Below are 12,453 nucleotides of genomic sequence, written 5' to 3'. Positions count from 1 at the left end.
GCAGCAGCAGCAGCAGATGTCAAATGGAGCTTAGCTGTGAGATGTGTGTCCACTGTACAATGCCTTCTAGTTTTGCAGCAGTATCAGGGGTCAGGAGTACCTAGTAAGATCTTTTGCAACAAGATTCAAAAGCTGTCTTCCTCTTGTTATGTTTCCAGAACACCCAGTCCATAGGCTCCAGACTGTGACCAACAGGATCCTTTTAATTAGAATCTGCGACAGTTTCTTTAACATGTCTACAGTGGGTTTTAGCAGGACATTAAAGACTTAGGTAGCTGGTCATATTAGTGTACGATAACAAGAGATCAGCAGAAAGTTGTATACTGACAGACCCTGGTCTACCAGTGACTATCTCCTGTGGATTGAGTGCATATTTCCTGAAGTGGGTGCTGTGAACAGTCAGCAAGAGATCTTGAGTGTGATGACCTCATTAGTTCCTTCTGCCTTGCCTAACAAGGGTGACAGGGACAGTGACAATTCCAAGAAGTTTGTGAGGCTTTTGTTAAGGCTTGTATGATTTGCCTAGTGAAATGGGAAACCCAATCACTGGTGATCATGGAAGGTATACCGCAAGTGGAAAATATGTTTCTAACAGTTCCCTTGCCACTGTGAAGGCATCATCCTGGTGGCAAGGGAAGGCTTCAACTCACCCAGAAAACATATATACAATAACAAGACTGTATTGATAACCCATAGGTCGCAGTTGAATAAAGTCCAGATGCAGATGCTCAAAGGGTCGAGAGAAACAAGGGTTTGAGGCTTCAGGAAACAAAATTAGTTTTCCCAGGATTATGGTAAATTGTCTTCACAATGTTATAGAGTCTCTACAGATACTTATTCATAATTTGAGTTATCTTAACTGCACGATGGTGGGTAAAGGAATGAAAGATGGGGTTTGCCAGGGAGCCAGGAAGAACCAAGCAGGCATCCTGGGTTTCCTGTAACCCTGAGAGTTCATTGAATTTACAACCTGGATGTGTCCATTGTGATTTCTCTGATTCCGGAACAGAATGGTGCCATATCCCAAGGACATCAAGATGGCAAAAGTTTGGTAACAGGGGATCATTTTTTGCACAAGTAGACTGGACTTTATCCTCATGTCTCATATCCTTTATAGATTCTGTTGCTGCTGCCTTTGTGTGAAAGTCAGTCAGGGTGTTTCCCTAAGACTCAGGTTTAATCTTTTAAGTGTGAAACTCAAATTTTGATAGCAGCAATTTCAGAAGGTAAGAGAATAGCAGCAAGAAGATCATTTACTTGTCCATTTTTTATTGGAATCCCAGTGGACATAAGTGGACTCTTTGTTTCCATAGCAATCCAAAATCATGGATGACCTCAAAGGAATACTCCAAAGGCATACCTTTCACTTCAGGAAATATGCACTCAATCCACAGAAGATAGTCACTGGTAGACCAGTGTCTGTCAGTACACAACTTTCTGCTGATCTCTTATCTCACACTAACATGACTTGAGCTTTTTATTTTCTCTGAAAACTGTTACTCCTCCAGACTTACATGATTTCAGTAAATGACACTCTCACCTCCCCCTACCCATTTGCTTAAGTCCCAAATCTGGGCACATTTTGACATATCTCTCTCTCATCTCCACATTCAATATATTACTGAGCCTAACTGATATGTACCCTCAAAACACCCTGAATCCATCCATCACTCTTCATTTGCACTGCCAACACCTCAGTCCAAGATATGCCAGCTCACATCTGGACTAACACAACTGTCTCCTAAAAAAGTTTATTCTCTTCCTCTTTTACCCCAGTCCGATCCAATGCAATGCCCATATTTTAGCCCATGGGGTCTTTTAAAGATATAGATGAAATGGTGTCACTCTCCTATTTAAAATCCTTTTATGACCCTCCCCCACATTTCACTAAAATACAATTCAAACAACTCAGTGTGGCCCAACCATGCCAACCTCTTCAATCTCATCTCACGCTAACTCGTATTCACTAACTGTACTCTGGTCATCATGGCCTTCTTTTAGTTTCTTGAACATCTCACACACCCAGTTATAAGGCCTTTTTCATGGACTGCTGTCCACACACATCCTTCCTCCCACACACAAATTCTTTGTCCACCTAATTATTTGCCCTTCAGAAGCTCTTTTATGATTGTCTCAACTAAAGAAAATGCCCCCTGGTCTTTCTTACAACACCTTGTTCTTTTCCTTCATAGCAGTTATTCCAATCTGTAATTTTAAAATGTATTTTAATTTTATAAACAAATTACAAATGTGTAATTATTAAAATTTGTTTCATGCTTTTGCTGTCTGATGAAAATGAGGTGTAATTTACAATGCTAATTTACTACATGTATTTATTCTTTACTCGATGCTTGGAACCCATCTTCTTTTTTAGGTCCTACTACAAGAACACACACACACAAGTATGTAGAAGCTTCTTTATAACTTTGGGGGAACTTGTTGTTTAGTTGTTAAGTTGTGTTCAGCATTTTGGGGACCGTATAGACTACAGACCACCAGGCTCGCATATCTGTGGGATTTCCCGGGCAAGAATACTAGAGTGGGTTGCCATTTCCTTCTCCAGGGGATCTTCCTGATTTAGGCAAAGAAGCTGCATCTCCTGCTGGAAGGCAGATTCTTCACTGCTGAGCCCCTCAAAATTCTAAAATCTGTGCATATAATTTCTGACTCCTAATGCCATTTTAATCCAACATAATTTAGTCTTCACTGAAAGTTATTTTATTCTTACAAAGAATCATATCCAAAAAATACAAATTCATTCAGCTTCAATTCATTGAATTCATTCATCCAGCTTGAATTTTCACATCAATAGTGAAAGAAAAATCTCTAATCCAAAGAAATCTAGTTTATTTCAGTATGTATATACTATAATATACTTATATCTTTTTGGACCACTGTCTTGTTCTTCATTTTAATTTATTAGCCCAAATCAATTGATCTATGTTAATTATTTTAAGGGAAATAATATTAATAGCATTTTGTCTTTAACGTCTCAAATAGGAAATCCCCATTAGTGTAATAAATAATGTATTTGGCAGGAAATTGGCAAGCCGTCTTAATCAGAAAACTTCCTGGCTGACAATCACACAAAACTGAGACCATAAAGCATATCTTAAATGTTTCAGCACTTGGATTTTCCTAAATACTTCTTTTAAGTTCCTTCTGAACAACTTGCACAAAGATCAAAACATACTAATTTCATCATTGCTGGGCAAAATCACAAAAGAACCTTATGAAAGCATATGGATACATTTACCAACTTATGAACAACGAAAAGTTTCATGACTTTACTGAAAAGAGTCAATAAGATAAAAGATTTTCCTCATTTATAAAACGGAGAGATTGACCTAGATGAAAGCTATCTTTAAGCTCTAAAAATTCTAATGTTTTTACTTAGATTAAATAAATAGAACATAAAGTACAATATACTACCTATAGTACATATTTTCCTCTTCTTACAAGGAAAGGCATCGATGTTTCACCATTTCTATATTTTTACTTTACATTTATTAATGTGTTAATATACCAGAAGACATGGACGCATCTAAGAAGTGAAAATACAAAAAAAAAATCATCATTTGCAGGCTTGAGCAAACAGCTCATCAGAGGACTTCCTGCCATCTCTTTACTCTCTCTTTTATTCCCCTCTTTCTACACCAATCCTCTTCAGCACCCAGTAACACACACCACATCAGGATGTTCATTATGGATAGGACCATTTCTAATTTACTGAGAGCAATAGAGAGCAACCTCAGGAACCACCAAGTAGAAACAACCCTTTCTAGAATCCATTTCAGGTGTCTCCCATGATGGTTCAGCTAGAGATGCTGCACTATGAGGGCGTTTCATTCTGACCCTGGTTCACAGCTTTTCAAAAATGCTGTTAAAAAGTAAGAGAGTTAAAATCAAATCAAATCAAAGATGCCACTGAGCAACTAAAAGAATGACCAAGTAAGCAGGAATGCCTACAGTTAGGTCCAAGCTGTACCTGGCCCCTTGAGCCAACAGACCCTCTTTTATTAAAGCTATCAGTGGTGGGGAAAAACAGCATGTGAAATCTAGGAGAAGGCCAAGTGAGAAAATTATAGCACTGCCCCCTGAGATGCTGGAGCAAGGTCACACAATTTGCAATAGATACATGTCTTCTGAAATGCCATTCTCCACATGGTACAAAGCCTGACTATGGGACATAAGAATTTATGAGCCAAATTCCCACTCTGCCATCAAGTCAGATAGCCCAGACTCTGGTCATCCACCACCATTACACTGGCAACACTTCCTCAGCATAATCCCATGGCCCAGAAAGGGGATCTCTGAGGACAAGCTGATGGAGAATGAAAACACCCAAGCTTGGTTTACAGATGGGTCAGCCCAGTATATGGATGCAAGCCACTATAGCCTAATTCAGAGGAGGTCCTACCAATTGGCAGAGTTTGAGACAGTGCATCTGGTCACCTACTGACTGTGACAAAAGAAGTTTTCAGAGATTAGAACATTAGACAAAAGAAGTTTACAGAGATTAGGACTCACAGGTAGTCTGACTAGCTGATCAAAATCATAGAAGAAAAACAGCTGGAAGATCAGAAATAGATCTGGCAGAAGGAAATATAGTGTATGGTAAATGGGAGTGGACATAAAATGAGAAAATCTTGGTATTAAAAGTTAACATCAGTCCAAGAGTTTCAAGAATAAGGCATATGGAAAAAATAAATCCAAGCGTTCCCAACATGGAAGTGGCATTAAACAATGAAGTAGATAGAATAACAGTTAACTGGTGACAGCAAGCTCTCGCTGGTGTCTTAGCATATTAATATATATTAATAATGTATTAACATGTATTAATGTATTAATTAGGAAGTGGTGCTGGTGACAGAGACAGAGGTTAGGTGTCACCCAGAAGCAGGGGCTCCCACTTTCCATAATGAATTGAGCTACTGCCATCTATAAATGTCCAATCTGCAAGCAACAAAGACTAACAGAGCCCATATCATGGCACCATTCCTTAAGGAGATCATCTGTCCATTTGATGGCAATTTGCCTATAGTGAGCCCCTTCCACCTTTAAAAGACCTGTGATTGATTCAGATAAGAACAGACCTTTTTTTGGTAGAGCTTGCCTTTCCTGCCCTCAGAGTCTCAGCCAGCATCACTAACCAAGACTTTGTTTTACCTGCACAGGAACCCACACGTGGCACAGCAGGCATAAGGCAGTCCAATGACACGGATATACACCAGTCATATCACTTCCATGAAAATGTGGATTTCAGCAACAAAGAGTAGATTGTGATGGACAATGGAGATTCATCCTCTACAGGCCTCTGCAAAGAATTTATGGCTCCAGCTGCCCAGGTGTTGTCAGCCCTTTCAGAAACAAACAGCCCCACTTCCTGCGGTGACCCACATCCAGCAACAGATCCAAGCATGACCATAAAGCATCAGCCAATCCACAACAGTGAGTCTGGGCCATTTTAGCTTCGGCACTCAAACAAAACAGCCAAGTCTGACAACACTTCTGCTCAGACTTATTCTCAACATCTCCTGCCCGGTCTTATTCCTTTGTTCCCACATTTGTTTTACCCAAGGGCAATTGTGGTGTCTTAAGAACTAAGAACACTTGGTAATTGTTCAATGAGAAATGTTACATTTAATGTTAGATGAAATTAAAATGTTGCTTGTCATTTACAGTTTGGTGAGGGTTTTAGTTAAAAATTTTTCCCCCGGGAATTTATACAGATTAATGATTTCTTGTGGCCAGAGGACCCATTACTACTGCTGAGATTTTCACATTGTTACTTCCCTGGTGGCTCAGCAATAAGGAATCCACCTATTAACGCAGGAGACAGGTTCAATTCCTGGTTCCAGAAGATCCCCTGGAGAAGAAAAGGCAACCCACTCCAGGATGCTTGCTTGGACAATCCCATGGACAGAGGAGCCTTGTGAGTTACAGCCCATGGGGGTCACAAACAATGCCTAATAAACATCCTATTCTCTAATAATAAACATCTTATTCTCTAAACTCCATCTCAGAGTCTAAATAACCCACCTGGATTACATTTTCTGAATGAATCTCAGGAACAGAGTGGGAGACCCCAGAGCTGGGGTCCCCAACCTCCAGGATCTAATGCCTGGTGACTTGATGTAATAACAATGGAAATAAAGAGCAAAAAAAATTTACCCCATTTGAATTATCCCCTAATCACCCCCCACTCCCCATCCCCGAAGACAGAAAAACTTTCTTCCATGAAACCAGTCTCTGGTGCCAAAAAGGTTGGGGACTGCTGCCCCAGAGCATAGTACAATCTCAGGACATTTTTATGAATCTACACAACGCACCATCGTTAAGTCCGCATCTGAAACTTCAGTTCAGTCGCTCAGTCATGTCCGACTCTTCTCGACCACATGAATCGCAGCACACCAGGCCTCCCTGTCCATCACCAACTCCAGGGGTTTACTCAAACTCATGCCCATCAAGTCAGTGATGCCATCCAGCCATCTCATCCTCTGTCGTCCCCTTCTCCTCCTGCCCCCAATCCCTCCCAGCATCAGGGTCTTTTCCAGTGAGTCAACTCTTCACATGAGTGGTCAAAGTATTGGAGTGTCAACTTCAGCATCAGTCCTTCCAATGAACACCCAGGACTGATCTCCTTTAGGATGGACTGGCTGGATCTCCTTGCAGTCCAAGGGACTCTCAAGAGTCTTCTCCAACACCACAGTTCAAAAGCATCAATTTTTCGGCATTCAGCTTTCTTCACAGTCCAACTCTCACATCCATACATCACCACTGGAAAAACCATAGCCTTGACTAGATGGACCTTTGTTGGCAAAGTAATGTCTCTGCTTTTTAATGTGCTATCTAGGTTAGTCATAACTTTCCTTCCAAGGAGTAAGAGTCTTAATTTATGGCTGCAATCACCATCTGCAGTGATTTTGGAGCCCAAAAAAATTAAGTCTGACACTGTTTCCATTGTTTCCCCAACTATTTCCCATGAAGTAATGGGACCGGATGCCATGATCTTAGTTTTCTGAATGTTGAGCTTTAAGCCAACTTTTTCACTCTCCTCTTTCACTTTCATCAAGAGGCTTTTTAGTTCCTCTTCACTTTCTGCCATAAGGGTGGTGTCATCTGCATACCTGAGGTTATTGATATTTCTCCCAGCAATCTTGATTCCAGCTTGTGCTTCTTCCAGCCCAGCGTTTCTCATGATGTACTCTGCATAGAAATTAAATAAGCAGGGTGACAATTATACAGCCTTGACATACTCCTTTTCCTATCTGGAACCAGTCTGTTGTTCCATGTCCAGTTCGAATTGTTGCTTCCTGACCTGCATATAGGTTTCTCAAGAGGCAGGTCAGGTGGTCTGGTGTTCCCATCTCTTTCAGAATTTTCCAGAGTTTGTGGTGATCCACACAGTCAAAGGCTTTGGCATAGTCAATAAGGCAGAAATGGATGTTTTTCTGGAACTCTCTTGTTTTTTCGATGATCCAGCGGATGTTGGCAATTTGACCTCTGGTTCCTCTGCCTTTTCTAAAACTAGCTTGAACATCTGGAAGCTCACCGTTCACTTATTGCTGAAGCCTGGCTTGGAGAATTTTGAGAACTACTTTACTAGCGTGTGAGATGAGTGTAACTGTGTGGTAATTTGAGCATTCTTTGGCATTGCCTTTCTTTGGGATTGGAATGAAAACTAACCTTTTCCAGTCCTGTGGCCACTGCTGAGTTTTCCAGATTTGCTGGCATATTGAGTGCCGCACTTTCACAGCATCATCTTTCAGGATTTGAAACTTACTCCGGGAGTGCTGCGATCATGGGGTCGCAAAGAGTCGGACATGACTGAGCAACTGAACTGAACTGAACCTGGAATTAATACTTGCAGTTTATGCTAAGTAGCAAGTAAATAAATTCTCAACTATCTTTCTTTACCTGAAATGTACACAAAATGTACTTGATTTGATACATTTGATATGTATCAAACTCCAGGACAGGATAGGTGAGCCTTGCGTTTCCTCACTGGTCTTCCGCCGCCTTCCTCCGCTTGCGCCTCCTCTCTCGCGACCCCCAAGCTGAGGCCTCTTCCTGGGTGGGGGTGAAGTCCGGACCCCCAGGAAATTTCTCAAATTCTCTCCACCCTTCCCCACAACCGGCCTGCGCGTGAAGAGAAGCGCACGGCTCGCCCTACCGGCTGGCCCAGCGGCCTCTGGGGCCTGGTGCCGGCCATCGGGCTATGAAGACAGGATCCCGGTAGGCCTGACCCATGGGGCCTGGTCCGCTGGCCAGGGCGTGAGGACCAGGGGCCCGGTGCTGCCACCGCTGCCGTGATGACCCGTTCGCAGAAGGCCCTGAGGCTCGAGCGGAAATCCCCACAGGAGAAAGCTGAGGAAGGCGCCACATCACCCCAGGAGTGAATCCGACCTCTACACCCGAAGACTGCCCTCCTCCGACGCCCTCACACCCCCTCCGAAGACGGCTACTTCAAGGCGCACAGTAAGCTTCCCAGGGACTAACCACAGTCACCGCCTACCTTCAGATCCTCGACCAAATTGAGATGTCACAACGTTTAAGAGGATGGAGATGGATACATTTCACCTCTTCATCCGCCTGTAGACGGCGCCCTGGAGTGGAGGACTGCCCTCAAACTCTCAGGACTGTCCCGATAAGCGTAGTCCCAGTTGCTTCATGAGCCCGACACTTTTTCCACAACCAAGGTGGATGCTTCGGTTCTGTTCAAGAAAGGGAGGACAGTAAAGGAGAAGACAAGGAATATGCTGAAATCGTTAGGAAGCAGGTTTCAGCCACTAAAGAGGAAGCAGAAGAGGATGGAGTGAAGGTCCTCGCGGCCCTGACAGAACCCTGCCCCAGCACTAGCGGGCCTTCCAGTGACAGCAGCTCGTGTTTGCTTTACGACGACGACGTGAGGCTGAAGATGAGGAGGGCGAAGAGCCGGGGGTTAGGTTGATGGGGGTTCTGTAAGTGAGGAGTCACGTTTTGCCCCTTCAAGGCCCATGTACTGCCTTGCCATCTCAGGCTAAAAGGAAGGGAGCCAGTGAGGATCTAGCAGAGGCCCCTCAGCAAAAACCTATCACCTGGGTGGGGAAAACATGGGGCTTCTGCTGACTCCTCCAATGGGTATCAGTTGGTTCCTTTTTATAGGCCTCTTAATGGAGGGAAAGTAATCCTCCACAGAATGTCTGAATTCTTGCATGCTTTACCCTTCCATCACTGTACTGATTTATTCTTTTTTTTTTTTTTTATCTCTTTATTTCCTTAAACTCCCACCTCCACTTCGTCTCTACAAAGTGTTCACAGCAAAACACATCTGGTCTGTTTTTAGATTCTTGAAGAATTAGATAGTCTTTCATCGACCAAAATGAATACAATTCTAAAAATTTCACAGGTGAAAATCTGTGAAATGGATCATAGATCTAAATGTAAGAGTTTATGCTATAAAAACTTAAAGAAGAATATAGGAGAAATCTTTAGTAACTTTGAGTCTGGCAAAGATTTCTTAGCTACTAAACAAATAGCATGAAGAAAAAATTTTTCATAAATTGGAGGTCATTAAAATTTAAAACCTTTGCTCATCAAAATTTAAAGCTTTTGCTCATCAAAAGACCCTGTTAATGAAAGAAAAGGTAAACCACTGGCTGAGAGAAAATATTTGCAAAATGTATATTCAAAAAGGACTTGTAGCTAGAAGATATAAGGAACTCTTACAACTCAATAGTAATATAAATAACTATGAATATGGGCAAAACATCTGAACTAATGCTTAACTGGAAAAGATATATAGATAACAAATAAGCTGAAAATATGGTCCATGTCATAAGTTACTATGGAATTTAATTAAAGTGCATTTAGATACAAATAATGTGCAAATTGAAAACCTGATATATCACTGGAATTTCTAAAACTTGGAAGTCAAGTGTGAATGAGCAGGTTTTCTATAAGGTTATGGAAAAACCCGAATGAACTTTTTGGGCAACCTAGTAGAACTTCTGGAACTCTTTCATGATGCTCTTGTAAATGTAATATGGTACAATCACTTTGGGTCACTGATTGGCTTTGTATTAAAAATATAAATCAACAATTCCACTCTAGATATTTATCCCAGAGAATTAAAAATATATGTTTATAGCAGTTTTATTCATAATAGACCTGGAAATAACCAGATGTCCATCACCTTGCAAATAGAAAAACAAAGCTGTATTCTAGCCTTGCAATGAACTACTACTCAGCAATAAGGAGAAAGATACCTTTGATACATACAATATGGGTAAATCTCAAAAACATCAAGAGTTCACAGTGAATGTCTCCATCAATGGTACCATCAATGGTAAATTCTAGAAAATGAAAGCTAATCTGTAGTAACAGTAAGCAAATCAGTGGCTTCCTTGACAGTAAACAAATCAGTGGCTTCCTTGAGCAAATGGGCAATGAGAAACATTCTAGCCTGATGAAAATATTCCATATCATGAGTGTAGTGGGGGTTACATAGGTGTATATATCTGTCAAAAGCCATAAAACGCTGTGCTTAATATCTAGAATTATTCTATGTAAATTATACTGCAATAAAAAATTTTAAAGAACACTCATAAAGATTGTTTAAAGGATGATCAATATATGAAAGTAGGGCTTGAACAAATATTTGTACACCCGTATTCATAGCAGTTTTGCAAGATAGACAAAGGGTGGAAACAATCCAAGTGTCTATAATCAGAAGAATGTGTAAACTAACTATGGTATATACATACAATTATTATTCAGCCTTAAAAATCTGGCACCTGGTACAACATAGATGAACCGTGAAAATGTTATGTTAAGTAAAATAAACCAGTTACAAAAGAATGAATAATGTATGATTCCACTTATATGAGGTTCTTAGAGAAGTTGAGTTCATAAAAGCAGAAAGTAAAATGGTATTTGCCAGAGGAGAAGAGGAGAAGAGAATGGGGAGTTGATGTTCAATGAATCGGAGTTTCAGTTGATCTGGAGTTGCATGGTGGGGATGGTTGCACAAACAATATGAATGTACTTAATGTCATGAAATTTTACATTTTCTAACTTGCAAAAAGGTAAATTTAGTGTTATGCACATTTTACCACAATTCAAGAGGTGGTGAATATAATATGTGAGAGGAAAAGGTGGACAACTGTTTGAAATTAATGCTTTGTTTCTATGGTGGGGAAAGCTTGGAAACCAAGATGAGGGGATTTGCAAGGAATAATAGAGCAATCTCACCTTGCAAAACTGATAAGCAAGGGATCAAGGTGACTAGAAGGAAAGAACTTCAAATATGGACTATCCTGACCAAGAGGAAAGGTGAACCTAAAACTCTAGATGATTATCTTTATCCCAAAATGCAAATAAACAAGCATCTTGAGTCTGTCCCAGAAGATTACATTCCTAACACTCAAAATCTTTTCTTGGAAGCATGAATTTCATGGGAAATTGCTGGAGAATGGTCTAATGAAAAGATATGAATTTTGATTGGGCCCACTGTCTGCTAAACAATTTCCCTGTGAGCCAAGAGAAAGGGCCATTAGATTTGGAGTCACATCCCCCAGTTCACAAGAGAAACACTGGCAAGTTGCTAAGACTCAGAGGAGATCAATAGGATAGAAGAATCAGCTAAACTTGTGGGCACGGCAGCCATGGCAACAACCTTGGCAAACCCTCCACACAGATAGCAACAAGCCACTTCACGATCACTGGGAGCCCAGCCAAGAGAGGGAACACTGAGACAAGGACTTCGTAAATCCTGAGGATAAGCTCCCTGCACATGAAAAACAAAGGACACCTTCCAAAGCATCTCCTTTGATTTCTTCTGATCTTTCTTAATTTAAGAACCCTGGCACTAAAGTCTGGAGATCAGGCCCAGTCTCTCAAAGGGAAGGACAAATTGCTCCAAAGTCCTTAACGTTGAGTCCATTAAAACATTAGATCGACCTGGAGAGACTTTAAACTCTGTGACTTATTTTGAACAAAGGATAATATTCAAGAATCTCGGGTACATTTAGATACAGGATCAAAGATAACTTTAATTCTGGAAATTTGAATGCAAGGAGAGAAATTGTTTTGACTGTTGGAGGGTGTAAAGGAAAAGTAGCTGAGGTTGCTGAGTTGTGATAATGGCTAGACACAGCGTGTATGCTTCAGTCTTGTCCGACTCTTTGCAACCCCATGGACTATAGCTCGTCAGGCTCCTCTGTACATGGGGTTGTCCAGGCAAGAATACTGGATTGGGTTGCCATATTCTCCTCCAGGGGATCTTCCTAACCCAGTGATTTAACCCACATCTGCCTGCATTTCCTGTCTTGCAGGCAGATCTTTACCCACTGAGCCACCTGGGAAGCCCAGCTGGACACAGGGGGCTAAAAAAGTTTTCCTGGAGTGCTATTTCCTCTCCCTGAGTGTGTAATTGCAAGAGATTCATTACAGTTCTAGGGATGGAAAGAG

The sequence above is a fragment of the Cervus canadensis genome, chromosome 31 (assembly GCF_019320065.1).
Source record: "Cervus canadensis isolate Bull #8, Minnesota chromosome 31, ASM1932006v1, whole genome shotgun sequence".
Taxonomy (NCBI): domain Eukaryota; kingdom Metazoa; phylum Chordata; class Mammalia; order Artiodactyla; family Cervidae; genus Cervus; species Cervus canadensis.
This window is presented reverse-complemented; position numbering follows the sequence as displayed.